A 15,513-nucleotide genomic window follows, 5' to 3' on the forward strand; every position below is an offset into this window, starting at 1 on the left:
GATGTCTGCATTTTGAAATATTCCAGTTCCCCACTCAAATTCCGATGGAACAGCAGCATCCCAAGTGTCAGGAATTGGGAATGCTCCAGCTCCCTGAAAAAAATTCCCATGGAATCATGGGATTCCAGGTGTGAGGAATTGAGAATGCCCCGTACAGCCTCCCAGATTCCCACCACATTCCCATGGAATAACAACATTCCAGATTTCAGGAACTGAGAATCATCCTCTTCCCCTCCCAAATTCCCATGGAAACATTGCATTCGGTTTTTCTGCAATTTGGAACCCCCCAGAAGCTGTCCCAAAATCCCACCAAATTCCCATGCAATAGCGGCATTCCAAGTATCAGGAATTTAGGATACCCCATTTCCGCATCCAAATTCCCATAGAATAACGGCATTCCGGCTATCAGGAATTTTGAATCGTCCATACGGTCTCCCATATTCCCATGGAATAACGCATACCCAAGCATGGGGAATTGAGTTTCATCTAGTTCCATACCCCAATTCCCATGGAATAACAGCATTCTGGGAGCGGAGGACTTGGAATCTGCCTGTTTCCCTCCCAAATGTTTAGGGAATAATGGCATTCTGGGCATTGGGAACGTTGAATACTCATGTTGCCCTTGCAAATTCCCATGAAATAACCAATTTAATGAGTTGGGAATTTCGAATGCTCCAGTTCCTCGCCCAAATTCCAATCAACCTGTAACGAAATAATGACACTATGTGTGTGCCAAATTTAGAATCCTCCACTTCCACTTCCAAATTCCCAACAAAACCAGGGAATAAGAGCAGTTCACTCATTGCTAATTTCAACTCCTCCTCTTCCTCTCCCAAATTTCCACCAAACTCGAATGGAAGAACGGCATTATAAGTGTGGGAAATTTAGAATCCTCCACTTCCCCTTCCAAATTCCCATAGAATAGCTGCATTCCGGGCATGGGGATTTTCAAAACATCCATATGCCCACTTAAATTCCCACGACAACCTCGGAAAAACAGCATTCATGGTGTTGGGAATATGGTATCCGCCATTTGCACTATCCAATTCCCAGCAAAACCATGCAATGACAGCACTCTGGGCATTGGGAATTTGGAATCCTCCGGTTCCACTCCCAAATTCCAATAGAATAACAGCCTTGCAGGCATGGGGATATTGGAATCCTCGAGTTCCCTTCCAAAAAGCCCATGGAATAACGACATTCTGGGTATTGAGAATTGACAATTTGCCCATTTCCCTCCCAGATCCCTAGGGAGTAAGACACTTCCGGGTGTCACGTATTTCGAATCCTTCAAATCCGCACCATAACAGCCATGGAATAACAGAATTCCAGGTGTCAGGAATTGAGCATCCTCCACTTCCCCTTCGAATTTCCCATGGAATCATGGCATTCTGGCTGTTGGCACTTTAGAATCTCCCATACACCCTCCCAAATACCCAGGAAATTCACAAGGAATAACAGAATTCCAGATATCAGGAATCTATTATCCGCCAGCTCTCCACGCAATTTCCCATGGAATCATGGCATTGCTGGTGCAGGGAATCTTGACTCCTCCAGTTATCCTCCCAAATCGCCATAGAAAAATGGCATTCTGCGTGTTGGGAATTAACAATCCCCCAGAAATCCACCCCAAATCCCACCACATTCCCAAAGAAAAGCAACTTTCCAGATGTCTGCAATTTGAAATATTCCAGTTCCCCACTCAAATTCCGATGGAACAACAGCATCCCAAGTGTCAGGAATTGGGAATGCTCCAGCTCCCTGAAAAAAATTCCCATGGAATCATGGGATTCCAGGTGTGAGGAATTGAGAATGCCCCGTACAGCCTCCCAGATTCCCACCACATTCCCATGGAATAACAACATTCCAGATTTCACGAACTGAGAATCATCCTCTTCCCCTCCCAAATTCCCATGGAAACATTGCATTCGGTTTTTCTGCAATTTGGAACCCCCCAGAAGCTGTCCCAAAATCCCACCAAATTCCCATGCAATAGCGGCATTCCAAGTATCAGGAATTTAGGATACCCCATTTCCGCATCCAAATTCCCATAGAATAACGGCCTTCCGGCTATCAGGAATTTTGAATCGTCCATACGGTCTCCCATATTCCCATGGAATAACGCATACCCAAGCATGGGGAATTGAGTTTCATCTAGTTCCATACCCCAATTCCCATGGAATAACAGCATTCTGGGAGCGGAGGACTTGGAATCTGCCTATTTCCCTCCCAAATGTTTAGGGAATAATGGCATTCCGGGCATTGGGAAGGTTGAATCCTCATGTTGCCCTTGCAAATTCCCATGAAATAACCAATTTAATGTGTTGGGAATTTCGAATGCTCCAGTTCCTCGCCCAAATTCCAATCAACCTGTAACGAAATCATGACACTATGTGTGTGCGAAATTTAGAATCCTCCACTTCCCCTTCCAAATTCCCAACAAAACCATAAAATAAGAGCAGTTCACTCATTGCTAATTTCAACTCCTCCTCTTCCTCTCCCAAATTTCCACCAAACTCGAATGGAAGAACGGCATTATAAGTGTGGGAAATTTAGAATCCTCCACTTCCCCTTCCAAATTCCCATAGAATAGCTGCATTCCGGGTATGGGGATTTTCAAAACATCCATATGCCCACTTAAATTCCCAAGACAACCTCGGAAAAACAGCATTCATGGTGTTGGGAATATGGTATCCGCCATTTGCACTATCCAATTCCCAGCAAAACCATGCAATTACAGCACTCTGGGCATTGGGAATTTGGAATCCTCCGGTTCCACTCCCAAATTCCAATAGAATAACAGCCTTGCAGGCATGGGGATATTGGAATCCTCGAGTTCCCTTCCAAAAAGCCCATGGAATAACGACATTCTGGGTATTGAGAATTGACAATTTGCCCATTTCCCTCCCAGATCCCTAGGGAATAAGACACTTCCGGGTGTCACGTATTTCGAATCCTTCAAATCCGCACCATAACAGCCATGGAATAACAGAATTCCAGGTGTCAGGAATTGAGCATCCTCCACTTCCCCTTCGAATTTCCCATGGATTCATGGCAATCTGGCTGTTGGCACTTTAGAATCTCCCATACAGCCTCCCAAATACCCAGGAAATTCACAAGGAATAACAGAATTCCAGATATCAGGAATGTATTATCCGCCAGCTCTCCACGCAATTTCCCATGGAATCATGGCATTGCTGGTGCAGGGAATCTTGACTCCTGCAGTTATCCTCCCAAATCGCCATAGAAAAATGGCATTCTGCGTGTTGGGAATTAACAATCCCCCAGAAACCCACCCCAAATCCCACCACATTCCCAAAGAAAAGCAACTTTCCAGATGTCTGCAATTTGAAATATTCCAGTTCCCCACTCAAATTCCGATGGAACAACAGCATCCCAAGTGTCAGGAATTGGGAACGCTCCAGCTCCCTGAAAAAAATTCCCATGGAATCATGGGATTCCAGGTGTGAGGAATTGAGAATGCCCCGTACAGCCTCCCAGATTCCCACCACATTCCCATGGAATAACAACATTCCAGATTTCAGGAACTGAGAATCATCCTCTTCCCCTCCCAAATTCCCATGGAAACATTGCATTCGGTTTTTCCGCAATTTGGAACCCCCCAGAAGCTGTCCCAAAATCCCACCAAATTCCCATGCAATAGCGGCATTCCAAGTATCAGGAATTTAGGATACCCCATTTCCGCATCCAAATTCCCATAGAATAACGGCCTTCCGGCTATCAGGAATTTCAAATCGTCCATACGGTCTCCCATATTCCCATGGAATAACGCATACCCAAGCATGGGGAATTGAGTTTCATCTAGTTCCATACCCCAATTCCCATGGAATAACAGCATTCTGGGAGCGGAGGACTTGGAATCTGCCTGTTTCCCTCCCAAATGTTTAGGGAATAATGGCATTCTGGGCATTGGGAAGGTTGAATCCTCATGTTGCCCTTGCAAATTCCCATGAAATAACCAATTTAATGTGTTGGGAATTTCGAATGCTCCAGTTCCTCGCCCAAATTCCAATCAACCTGTAACGAAATCATGACACTATGTGTGTGCCAAATTTAGAATCCTCCACTTCCCCTTCCAAATTCCCAACAAAACCAGGGAATAAGAGCAGTTCACTCATTGCTAATTTCAACTCCTCCTCTTCCTCTCCCAAATTTCCACCAAACTCGAATGGAAGAACGGCATTTTGTGTGTGCGAAATTTAGAATCCTCCACTTCCCCTTCCAAATTCCCATAGAATAGCTGCATTCCGGGCATGGGGATTTTCAAAACATCCATATGCCCACTTAAATTCCCACGACAACCTAGGAAAAACAGCATTCATGGTGTTGGGAATATGGTATCCGCCATTTGCACTATCCAATTCCCAGCAAAACCATGCAATTACAGCACTCTGGGCATTGGGAATTTGGAATCCTCCGGTTCCACTCCCAAATTCCAATAGAATAACAGCCTTGCAGGCATGGGGATATTGGAATCCTCGAGTTCCCTTCCAAAAAGCCCATGGAATAACGACATTCTGGGTATTGAGAATTGAGAATTTGCCCATTTCCCTCCCAGATCCCTAGGGAGTAAGACACTTCCGGGTGTCACGTATTTCGAATCCTTCAAATCCGCACCATAACAGCCATGGAATAACAGAATTCCAGGTGTCAGGAATTGAGCATCCTCCACTTCCCCTTCGAATTTCCCATGGAATCATGGCATTCTGGCTGTTGGCACTTTAGAATCTCCCATACAGCCTCCCAAATACCCAGGAAATTCACAAGGAATAACAGAATTCCAGATATCAGGAATCTATTATCCGCCAGCTCTCCACGCAATTTCCCATGGAATCATGGCATTGCTGGTGCAGGGAATCTTGACTCCTCCAGTTATCCTCCCAAATCGCCATAGAAAAATGGCATTCTGCCTGTTGGGAATTAACAATCCCCCAGAAATCCACCCCAAATCCCACCACATTCCCAAAGAAAAGCAACTTTCCAGATGTCTGCAATTTGAAATATTCCAGTTCCCCACTCAAATTCCGATGGAACAACAGCATCCCAAGTGTCAGGAATTGGGAATCCTCCAGCTTCCTGAAAAAAATTCCCATGGAATCATGGGATTCCAGGTGTGAGGAATTGAGAATGCCCCGTACAGCCTCCCAGATTCCCACCACATTCCCATGGAATAACAACATTCCAGATTTCACGAACTGAGAATCATCCTCTTCCCCTCCCAAATTCCCATGGAAACATTGCATTCGGTTTTTCTGCAATTTGGAACCCCCCAGAAGCTGTCCCAAAATCCCACCAAATTCCCATGCAATAGCGGCATTCCAAGTATCAGGAATTTAGGATACCCCATTTCCGCATCCAAATTCCCATAGAATAACGGCCTTCCGGCTATCAGGAATTTCAAATCGTCCATACGGTCTCCCAAATTCCCATGGAATAACGCATACCCAAGCATGGGGAATTGAGTTTCATCTAGTTCCATACCCCAATTCCCATGGAATAACAGCATTCTGGGAGCTGAGGACTTGGAATCTGCCTATTTCCCTCCCAAATGTTTAGGGAATAATGGCATTCTGGGCATTGGGAAGGTTGAATCCTCATGTTGCCCTTGCAAATTCCCATGAAATAACCAATTTAATGTGTTGGGAATTTCGAATGCTCCAGTTCCTCGCCCAAATTCCAATCAACCTGTAACGAAATCATGACACTATGTGTGTGCGAAATTTAGAATCCTCCACTTCCCCTTCCAAATTCCCAACAAAACCAGGGAATAAGAGCAGTTCACTCATTGCTAATTTCAACTCCTCCTCTTCCTCTCCCAAATTTCCACCAAACTCGAATGGAAGAACGGCATTTTGTGTGTGCGAAATTTAGAATCCTCCACTTCCCCTTCCAAATTCCCATAGAATAGCTGCATTCCGGGCATGGGGATTTTCAAAACATCCATATGCCCACTTAAATTCCCACGACAACCTAGGAAAAACAGCATTCATGGTGTTGGGAATATGGTATCCGCCATTTGCACTATCCAATTCCCAGCAAAACCATGCAATTACAGCACTCTGGGCATTGGGAATTTGGAATCCTCCGGTTCCACTCCCAAATTCCAATAGAATAACAGCCTTGCAGGCATGGGGATATTGGAATCCTCGAGTTCCCTTCCAAAAAGCCCATGGAATAACGACATTCTGGGTATTGAGAATTGACAATTTGCCCATTTCCCTCCCAGATCCCTAGGGAGTAAGACACTTCCGGGTGTCACGTATTTCGAATCCTTCAAATCCGCACCATAACAGCCATGGAATAACAGAATTCCAGGTGTCAGGAATTGAGCATCCTCCACTTCCCCTTCGAATTTCCCATGGAATCATGGCATTCTGGGTGTTGGCACTTTAGAATCTCCCATACAGCCTCCCAAATACCCAGGAAATTCACAAGGAAGAACAGAATTCCAGATATCAGGAATCTATTATCCGCCAGCTCTCCACGCAATTTCCCATGGAATCATGGCATTCCTGGTGCAGGGAATCTTGACTCCTCCAGTTATCCTCCCAAATCGCCATAGAAAAATGGCATTCTGCCTGTTGGGAATTAACAATCCCCCAGAAACCCACCCCAAATCCCACCACATTCCCAAAGAAAAGCAACTTTCCAGATGTCTGCAATTTGAAATATTCCAGTTCCCCACTCAAATTCCGATGGAACAACAGCATCCCAAGTGTCAGGAATTGGGAACGCTCCAGCTCCCTGAAAAAAATTCCCATGGAATCATGGGATTCCAGGTGTGAGGAATTGAGAATGCCCCGTACAGCCTCCCAGATTCCCACCACATTCCCATGGAATAACAACATTCCAGATTTCACGAACTGAGAATCATCCTCTTCCCCTCCCAAATTCCCATGGAAACATTGCATTCGGTTTTTCCGCAATTTGGAACCCCCCAGAAGCTGTCCCAAAATCCCACCAAATTCCCATGCAATAGCGGCATTCCAAGTATCAGGAATTTAGGATACCCCATTTCCGCATCCAAATTCCCATAGAATAACGGCCTTCCGGCTATCAGGAATTTTGAATCGTCCATACGGTCTCCCATATTCCCATGGAATAACGCATACCCAAGCATGGGGAATTGAGTTTCATCTAGTTCCATACCCCAATTCCCATGGAATAACAGCATTCTGGGAGCTGAGGACTTGGAATCTGCCTATTTCCCTCCCAAATGTTTAGGGAATAATGGCATTCTGGGCATTGGGAAGGTTGAATCCTCATGTTGCCCTTGCAAATTCCCATGAAATAACCAATTTAATGTGTTGGGAATTTCGAATGCTCCAGTTCCTCGCCCAAATTCCAATCAACCTGTAACGAAATCATGACACTATGTGTGTGCCAAATTTAGAATCCTCCACTTCCCCTTCCAAATTCCCAACAAAACCAGGGAATAAGAGCAGTTCCCTCATTGCTAATTTCAACTCCTCCTCTTCCTCTCCCAAATTTCCACCAAACTCGAATGGAAGAACGGCATTTTGTGTGTGCCAAATTTAGAATCCTCCACTTCCCCTTCCAAATTCCCATAGAATAGCTGCATTCCGGGCATGGGGATTTTCAAAACATCCATATGCCCACTTAAATTCCCACGACAACCTCGGAAAAACAGCATTCATGGTGTTGGGAATATGGTATCCGCCATTTGCACTATCCAATTCCCAGCAAAACCATGCAATTACAGCACTCTGGGCATTGGGAATTTGGAATCCTCCGGTTCCACTCCCAAATTCCAATAGAATAACAGCCTTGCAGGCATGGGGATATTGGAATCCTCGAGTTCCCTTCCAAAAAGCCCATGGAATAACGACATTCTGGGTATTGAGAATTGAGAATTTGCCCATTTCCCTCCCAGATCCCTAGGGAATAAGACACTTCCGGGTGTCACGTATTTCGAATCCTTCAAATCCGCACCATAACAGCCATGGAATAACAGAATTCCAGGTGTCAGGAATTGAGCATCCTCCACTTCCCCTTCGAATTTCCCATGGATTCATGTCATTCTGGCTGTTGGCACTTTAGAATCTCCCATACAGCCTCCCAAATACCCAGGAAATTCACAAGGAATAACAGAATTCCAGATATCGGGAATCTATTATCCGCCAGCTCTCCACGCAATTTCCCATGGAATCATGGCACTGCTGGTGCAGGGAATCTTGACTCCTGCAGTTATCCTCCCAAATCGCCATAGAAAAATGGCATTCTGCGTGTTGGGAATTAACAATCCCCCAGAAACCCACCCCAAATCCCAGCACATTCCCAAAGAAAAGCAACTTTCCAGATGTCTGCAATTTGAAATATTCCAGTTCCCCACTCAAATTCCGATGGAACAACAGCATCCCTAGTGTCAGGAATTGGGAATCCTCCAGCTTCCTGAAAAAAATTCCCATGGAATCATGGGATTCCAGGTGTGAGGAATTGAGAATGCCCCATACAGCCTCCCAGATTCCCACCGCATTCCCATGGAATAACAACATTCCAGATTTCAGGAACTGAGAATCATCCTCTTCCCCTCCCAAATTCCCATGGAAACATTGCATTCGGTTTTTCTGCAATTTGGAACCCCCCAGAAGCTGTCCCAAAATCCCACCAAATTCCCATGCAATAGCGGCATTCCAAGTATCAGGAATTTAGGATACCCCATTTCCGCATCCAAATTCCCATAGAATAACGGCCTTCCGGCTATCAGGAATTTTGAATCGTCCATACGGTCTCCCATATTCCCATGGAATAACGCATACCCAAGCATGGGGAATTGAGTTTCATCTAGTTCCATACCCCAATTCCCATGGAATAACAGCATTCTGGGAGCTGAGGACTTGGAATCTGCCTGTTTCCCTCCCAAATGTTTAGGGAATAATGGCATTCTGGGCATTGGGAAGGTTGAATCGTCATGTTGCCCTTGCAAATTCCCATGAAATAACCAATTTAATGTGTTGGGAATTTCGAATGCTCCAGTTCCTCGCCCAAATTCCAATCAACCTGTAACGAAATCATGACACTATGTGTGTGCGAAATTTAGAATCCTCCACTTCCCCTTCCAAATTCCCAACAAAACCAGGGAATAAGAGCAGTTCACTCATTGCTAATTTCAACTCCTCCTCTTCCTCTCCCAAATTTCCACCAAACTCGAATGGAAGAACGGCATTTTGTGTGTGCGAAATTTAGAATCCTCCACTTCCCCTTCCAAATTCCCATAGAATTGCTGCATTCCGGGTATGGGGATTTTCAAAACATCCATATGCCCACTTAAATTCCCACGACAACCTCGGAAAAACAGCATTCATGGTGTTGGGAATATGGTATCCGCCATTTGCACTATCCAATTCCCAGCAAAACCATGCAATTACAGCACTCTGGGCATTGGGAATTTGGAATCCTCCGGTTCCACTCCCAAATTCCAATAGAATAACAGCCTTGCAGGCATGGGGATATTGGAATCCTCGAGTTCCCTTCCAAAAAGCCCATGGAATAACGACATTCTGGGTATTGAGAATTGAGAATTTGCCCATTTCCCTCCCAGATCCCTAGGGAGTAAGACACTTCCGGGTGTCACGTATTTCGAATCCTTCAAATCCGCACCATAACAGCCATGGAATAACAGAATTCCAGGTGTCAGGAATTGAGCATCCTCCACTTCCCCTTCGAATTTCCCATGGAATCATGGCATTCTGGCTGTTGGCACTTTAGAATCTCCCATACAGCCTCCCAAATACCCAGGAAATTCACAAGGAATAACAGAATTCCAGATATCAGGAATCTATTATCCGCCAGCTCTCCACGCAATTTCCCATGGAATCATGGCATTCCTGGTGCAGGGAATCTTGACTCCTCCAGTTATCCTCCCAAATCGCCATAGAAAAATGGCATTCTGCGTGTTGGGAATTAACAATCCCCCAGAAACCCACCCCAAATCCCACCACATTCCCAAAGAAAAGCAACTTTCCAGATGTCTGCATTTTGAAATATTCCAGTTCCCCACTCAAATTCCGATGGAACAGCAGCATCCCAAGTGTCAGGAATTGGGAATGCTCCAGCTCCCTGAAAAAAATTCCCATGGAATCATGGGATTCCAGGTGTGAGGAATTGAGAATGCCCCGTACAGCCTCCCAGATTCCCACCACATTCCCATGGAATAACAACATTCCAGATTTCAGGAACTGAGAATCATCCTCTTCCCCTCCCAAATTCCCATGGAAACATTGCATTCGGTTTTTCTGCAATTTGGAACCCCCCAGAAGCTGTCCCAAAATCCCACCAAATTCCCATGCAATAGCGGCATTCCAAGTATCAGGAATTTAGGATACCCCATTTCCGCATCCAAATTCCCATAGAATAACGGCATTCCGGCTATCAGGAATTTTGAATCGTCCATACGGTCTCCCATATTCCCATGGAATAACGCATACCCAAGCATGGGGAATTGAGTTTCATCTAGTTCCATACCCCAATTCCCATGGAATAACAGCATTCTGGGAGCGGAGGACTTGGAATCTGCCTGTTTCCCTCCCAAATGTTTAGGGAATAATGGCATTCTGGGCATTGGGAACGTTGAATACTCATGTTGCCCTTGCAAATTCCCATGAAATAACCAATTTAATGAGTTGGGAATTTCGAATGCTCCAGTTCCTCGCCCAAATTCCAATCAACCTGTAACGAAATAATGACACTATGTGTGTGCCAAATTTAGAATCCTCCACTTCCACTTCCAAATTCCCAACAAAACCAGGGAATAAGAGCAGTTCACTCATTGCTAATTTCAACTCCTCCTCTTCCTCTCCCAAATTTCCACCAAACTCGAATGGAAGAACGGCATTATAAGTGTGGGAAATTTAGAATCCTCCACTTCCCCTTCCAAATTCCCATAGAATAGCTGCATTCCGGGCATGGGGATTTTCAAAACATCCATATGCCCACTTAAATTCCCACGACAACCTCGGAAAAACAGCATTCATGGTGTTGGGAATATGGTATCCGCCATTTGCACTATCCAATTCCCAGCAAAACCATGCAATGACAGCACTCTGGGCATTGGGAATTTGGAATCCTCCGGTTCCACTCCCAAATTCCAATAGAATAACAGCCTTGCAGGCATGGGGATATTGGAATCCTCGAGTTCCCTTCCAAAAAGCCCATGGAATAACGACATTCTGGGTATTGAGAATTGACAATTTGCCCATTTCCCTCCCAGATCCCTAGGGAGTAAGACACTTCCGGGTGTCACGTATTTCGAATCCTTCAAATCCGCACCATAACAGCCATGGAATAACAGAATTCCAGGTGTCAGGAATTGAGCATCCTCCACTTCCCCTTCGAATTTCCCATGGAATCATGGCATTCTGGCTGTTGGCACTTTAGAATCTCCCATACAGCCTCCCAAATACCCAGGAAATTCACAAGGAATAACAGAATTCCAGATATCAGGAATCTATTATCCGCCAGCTCTCCACGCAATTTCCCATGGAATCATGGCATTGCTGGTGCAGGGAATCTTGACTCCTCCAGTTATCCTCCCAAATCGCCATAGAAAAATGGCATTCTGCGTGTTGGGAATTAACAATCCCCCAGAAATCCACCCCAAATCCCACCACATTCCCAAAGAAAAGCAACTTTCCAGATGTCTGCAATTTGAAATATTCCAGTTCCCCACTCAAATTCCGATGGAACAACAGCATCCCAAGTGTCAGGAATTGGGAATGCTCCAGCTCCCTGAAAAAAATTCCCATGGAATCATGGGATTCCAGGTGTGAGGAATTGAGAATGCCCCGTACAGCCTCCCAGATTCCCACCACATTCCCATGGAATAACAACATTCCAGATTTCACGAACTGAGAATCATCCTCTTCCCCTCCCAAATTCCCATGGAAACATTGCATTCGGTTTTTCTGCAATTTGGAACCCCCCAGAAGCTGTCCCAAAATCCCACCAAATTCCCATGCAATAGCGGCATTCCAAGTATCAGGAATTTAGGATACCCCATTTCCGCATCCAAATTCCCATAGAATAACGGCCTTCCGGCTATCAGGAATTTTGAATCGTCCATACGGTCTCCCATATTCCCATGGAATAACGCATACCCAAGCATGGGGAATTGAGTTTCATCTAGTTCCATACCCCAATTCCCATGGAATAACAGCATTCTGGGAGCGGAGGACTTGGAATCTGCCTATTTCCCTCCCAAATGTTTAGGGAATAATGGCATTCCGGGCATTGGGAAGGTTGAATCCTCATGTTGCCCTTGCAAATTCCCATGAAATAACCAATTTAATGTGTTGGGAATTTCGAATGCTCCAGTTCCTCGCCCAAATTCCAATCAACCTGTAACGAAATCATGACACTATGTGTGTGCGAAATTTAGAATCCTCCACTTCCCCTTCCAAATTCCCAACAAAACCATAAAATAAGAGCAGTTCACTCATTGCTAATTTCAACTCCTCCTCTTCCTCTCCCAAATTTCCACCAAACTCGAATGGAAGAACGGCATTATAAGTGTGGGAAATTTAGAATCCTCCACTTCCCCTTCCAAATTCCCATAGAATAGCTGCATTCCGGGTATGGGGATTTTCAAAACATCCATATGCCCACTTAAATTCCCAAGACAACCTCGGAAAAACAGCATTCATGGTGTTGGGAATATGGTATCCGCCATTTGCACTATCCAATTCCCAGCAAAACCATGCAATTACAGCACTCTGGGCATTGGGAATTTGGAATCCTCCGGTTCCACTCCCAAATTCCAATAGAATAACAGCCTTGCAGGCATGGGGATATTGGAATCCTCGAGTTCCCTTCCAAAAAGCCCATGGAATAACGACATTCTGGGTATTGAGAATTGAGAATTTGCCCATTTCCCTCCCAGATCCCTAGGGAATAAGACACTTCCGGGTGTCACGTATTTCGAATCCTTCAAATCCGCACCATAACAGCCATGGAATAACAGAATTCCAGGTGTCAGGAATTGAGCATCCTCCACTTCCCCTTCGAATTTCCCATGGATTCATGGCAATCTGGCTGTTGGCACTTTAGAATCTCCCATACAGCCTCCCAAATACCCAGGAAATTCACAAGGAATAACAGAATTCCAGATATCAGGAATGTATTATCCGCCAGCTCTCCACGCAATTTCCCATGGAATCATGGCATTCCTGGTGCAGGGAATCTTGACTCCTGCAGTTATCCTCCCAAATCGCCATAGAAAAATGGCATTCTGCGTGTTGGGAATTAACAATCCCCCAGAAACCCACCCCAAATCCCACCACATTCCCAAAGAAAAGCAACTTTCCAGATGTCTGCAATTTGAAATATTCCAGTTCCCCACTCAAATTCCGATGGAACAACAGCATCCCAAGTGTCAGGAATTGGGAACGCTCCAGCTCCCTGAAAAAAATTCCCATGGAATCATGGGATTCCAGGTGTGAGGAATTGAGAATGCCCCGTACAGCCTCCCAGATTCCCACCACATTCCCATGGAATAACAACATTCCAGATTTCAGGAACTGAGAATCATCCTCTTCCCCTCCCAAATTCCCATGGAAACATTGCATTCGGTTTTTCCGCAATTTGGAACCCCCCAGAAGCTGTCCCAAAATCCCACCAAATTCCCATGCAATAGCGGCATTCCAAGTATCAGGAATTTAGGATACCCCATTTCCGCATCCAAATTCCCATAGAATAACGGCCTTCCGGCTATCAGGAATTTCAAATCGTCCATACGGTCTCCCATATTCCCATGGAATAACGCATACCCAAGCATGGGGAATTGAGTTTCATCTAGTTCCATACCCCAATTCCCATGGAATAACAGCATTCTGGGAGCGGAGGACTTGGAATCTGCCTGTTTCCCTCCCAAATGTTTAGGGAATAATGGCATTCTGGGCATTGGGAAGGTTGAATCCTCATGTTGCCCTTGCAAATTCCCATGAAATAACCAATTTAATGTGTTGGGAATTTCGAATGCTCCAGTTCCTCGCCCAAATTCCAATCAACCTGTAACGAAATCATGACACTATGTGTGTGCCAAATTTAGAATCCTCCACTTCCCCTTCCAAATTCCCAACAAAACCAGGGAATAAGAGCAGTTCACTCATTGCTAATTTCAACTCCTCCTCTTCCTCTCCCAAATTTCCACCAAACTCGAATGGAAGAACGGCATTTTGTGTGTGCGAAATTTAGAATCCTCCACTTCCCCTTCCAAATTCCCATAGAATAGCTGCATTCCGGGCATGGGGATTTTCAAAACATCCATATGCCCACTTAAATTCCCACGACAACCTAGGAAAAACAGCATTCATGGTGTTGGGAATATGGTATCCGCCATTTGCACTATCCAATTCCCAGCAAAACCATGCAATTACAGCACTCTGGGCATTGGGAATTTGGAATCCTCCGGTTCCACTCCCAAATTCCAATAGAATAACAGCCTTGCAGGCATGGGGATATTGGAATCCTCGAGTTCCCTTCCAAAAAGCCCATGGAATAACGACATTCTGGGTATTGAGAATTGAGAATTTGCCCATTTCCCTCCCAGATCCCTAGGGAGTAAGACACTTCCGGGTGTCACGTATTTCGAATCCTTCAAATCCGCACCATAACAGCCATGGAATAACAGAATTCCAGGTGTCAGGAATTGAGCATCCTCCACTTCCCCTTCGAATTTCCCATGGAATCATGGCATTCTGGCTGTTGGCACTTTAGAATCTCCCATACAGCCTCCCAAATACCCAGGAAATTCACAAGGAATAACAGAATTCCAGATATCAGGAATCTATTATCCGCCAGCTCTCCACGCAATTTCCCATGGAATCATGGCATTGCTGGTGCAGGGAATCTTGACTCCTCCAGTTATCCTCCCAAATCGCCATAGAAAAATGGCATTCTGCCTGTTGGGAATTAACAATCCCCCAGAAATCCACCCCAAATCCCACCACATTCCCAAAGAAAAGCAACTTTCCAGATGTCTGCAATTTGAAATATTCCAGTTCCCCACTCAAATTCCGATGGAACAACAGCATCCCAAGTGTCAGGAATTGGGAATCCTCCAGCTTCCTGAAAAAAATTCCCATGGAATCATGGGATTCCAGGTGTGAGGAATTGAGAATGCCCCGTACAGCCTCCCAGATTCCCACCACATTCCCATGGAATAACAACATTCCAGATTTCACGAACTGAGAATCATCCTCTTCCCCTCCCAAATTCCCATGGAAACATTGCATTCGGTTTTTCTGCAATTTGGAACCCCCCAGAAGCTGTCCCAAAATCCCACCAAATTCCCATGCAATAGCGGCATTCCAAGTATCAGGAATTTAGGATACCCCATTTCCGCATCCAAATTCCCATAGAATAACGGCCTTCCGGCTATCAGGAATTTCAAATCGTCCATACGGTCTCCCAAATTCCCATGGAATAACGCATACCCAAGCATGGGGAATTGAGTTTCATCTAGTTCCATACCCC

Source organism: Sturnus vulgaris, chromosome 7 (genome assembly GCF_052056855.1).
Source record: "Sturnus vulgaris isolate bStuVul1 chromosome 7, bStuVul1.hap1, whole genome shotgun sequence".
NCBI lineage: Eukaryota > Metazoa > Chordata > Aves > Passeriformes > Sturnidae > Sturnus > Sturnus vulgaris.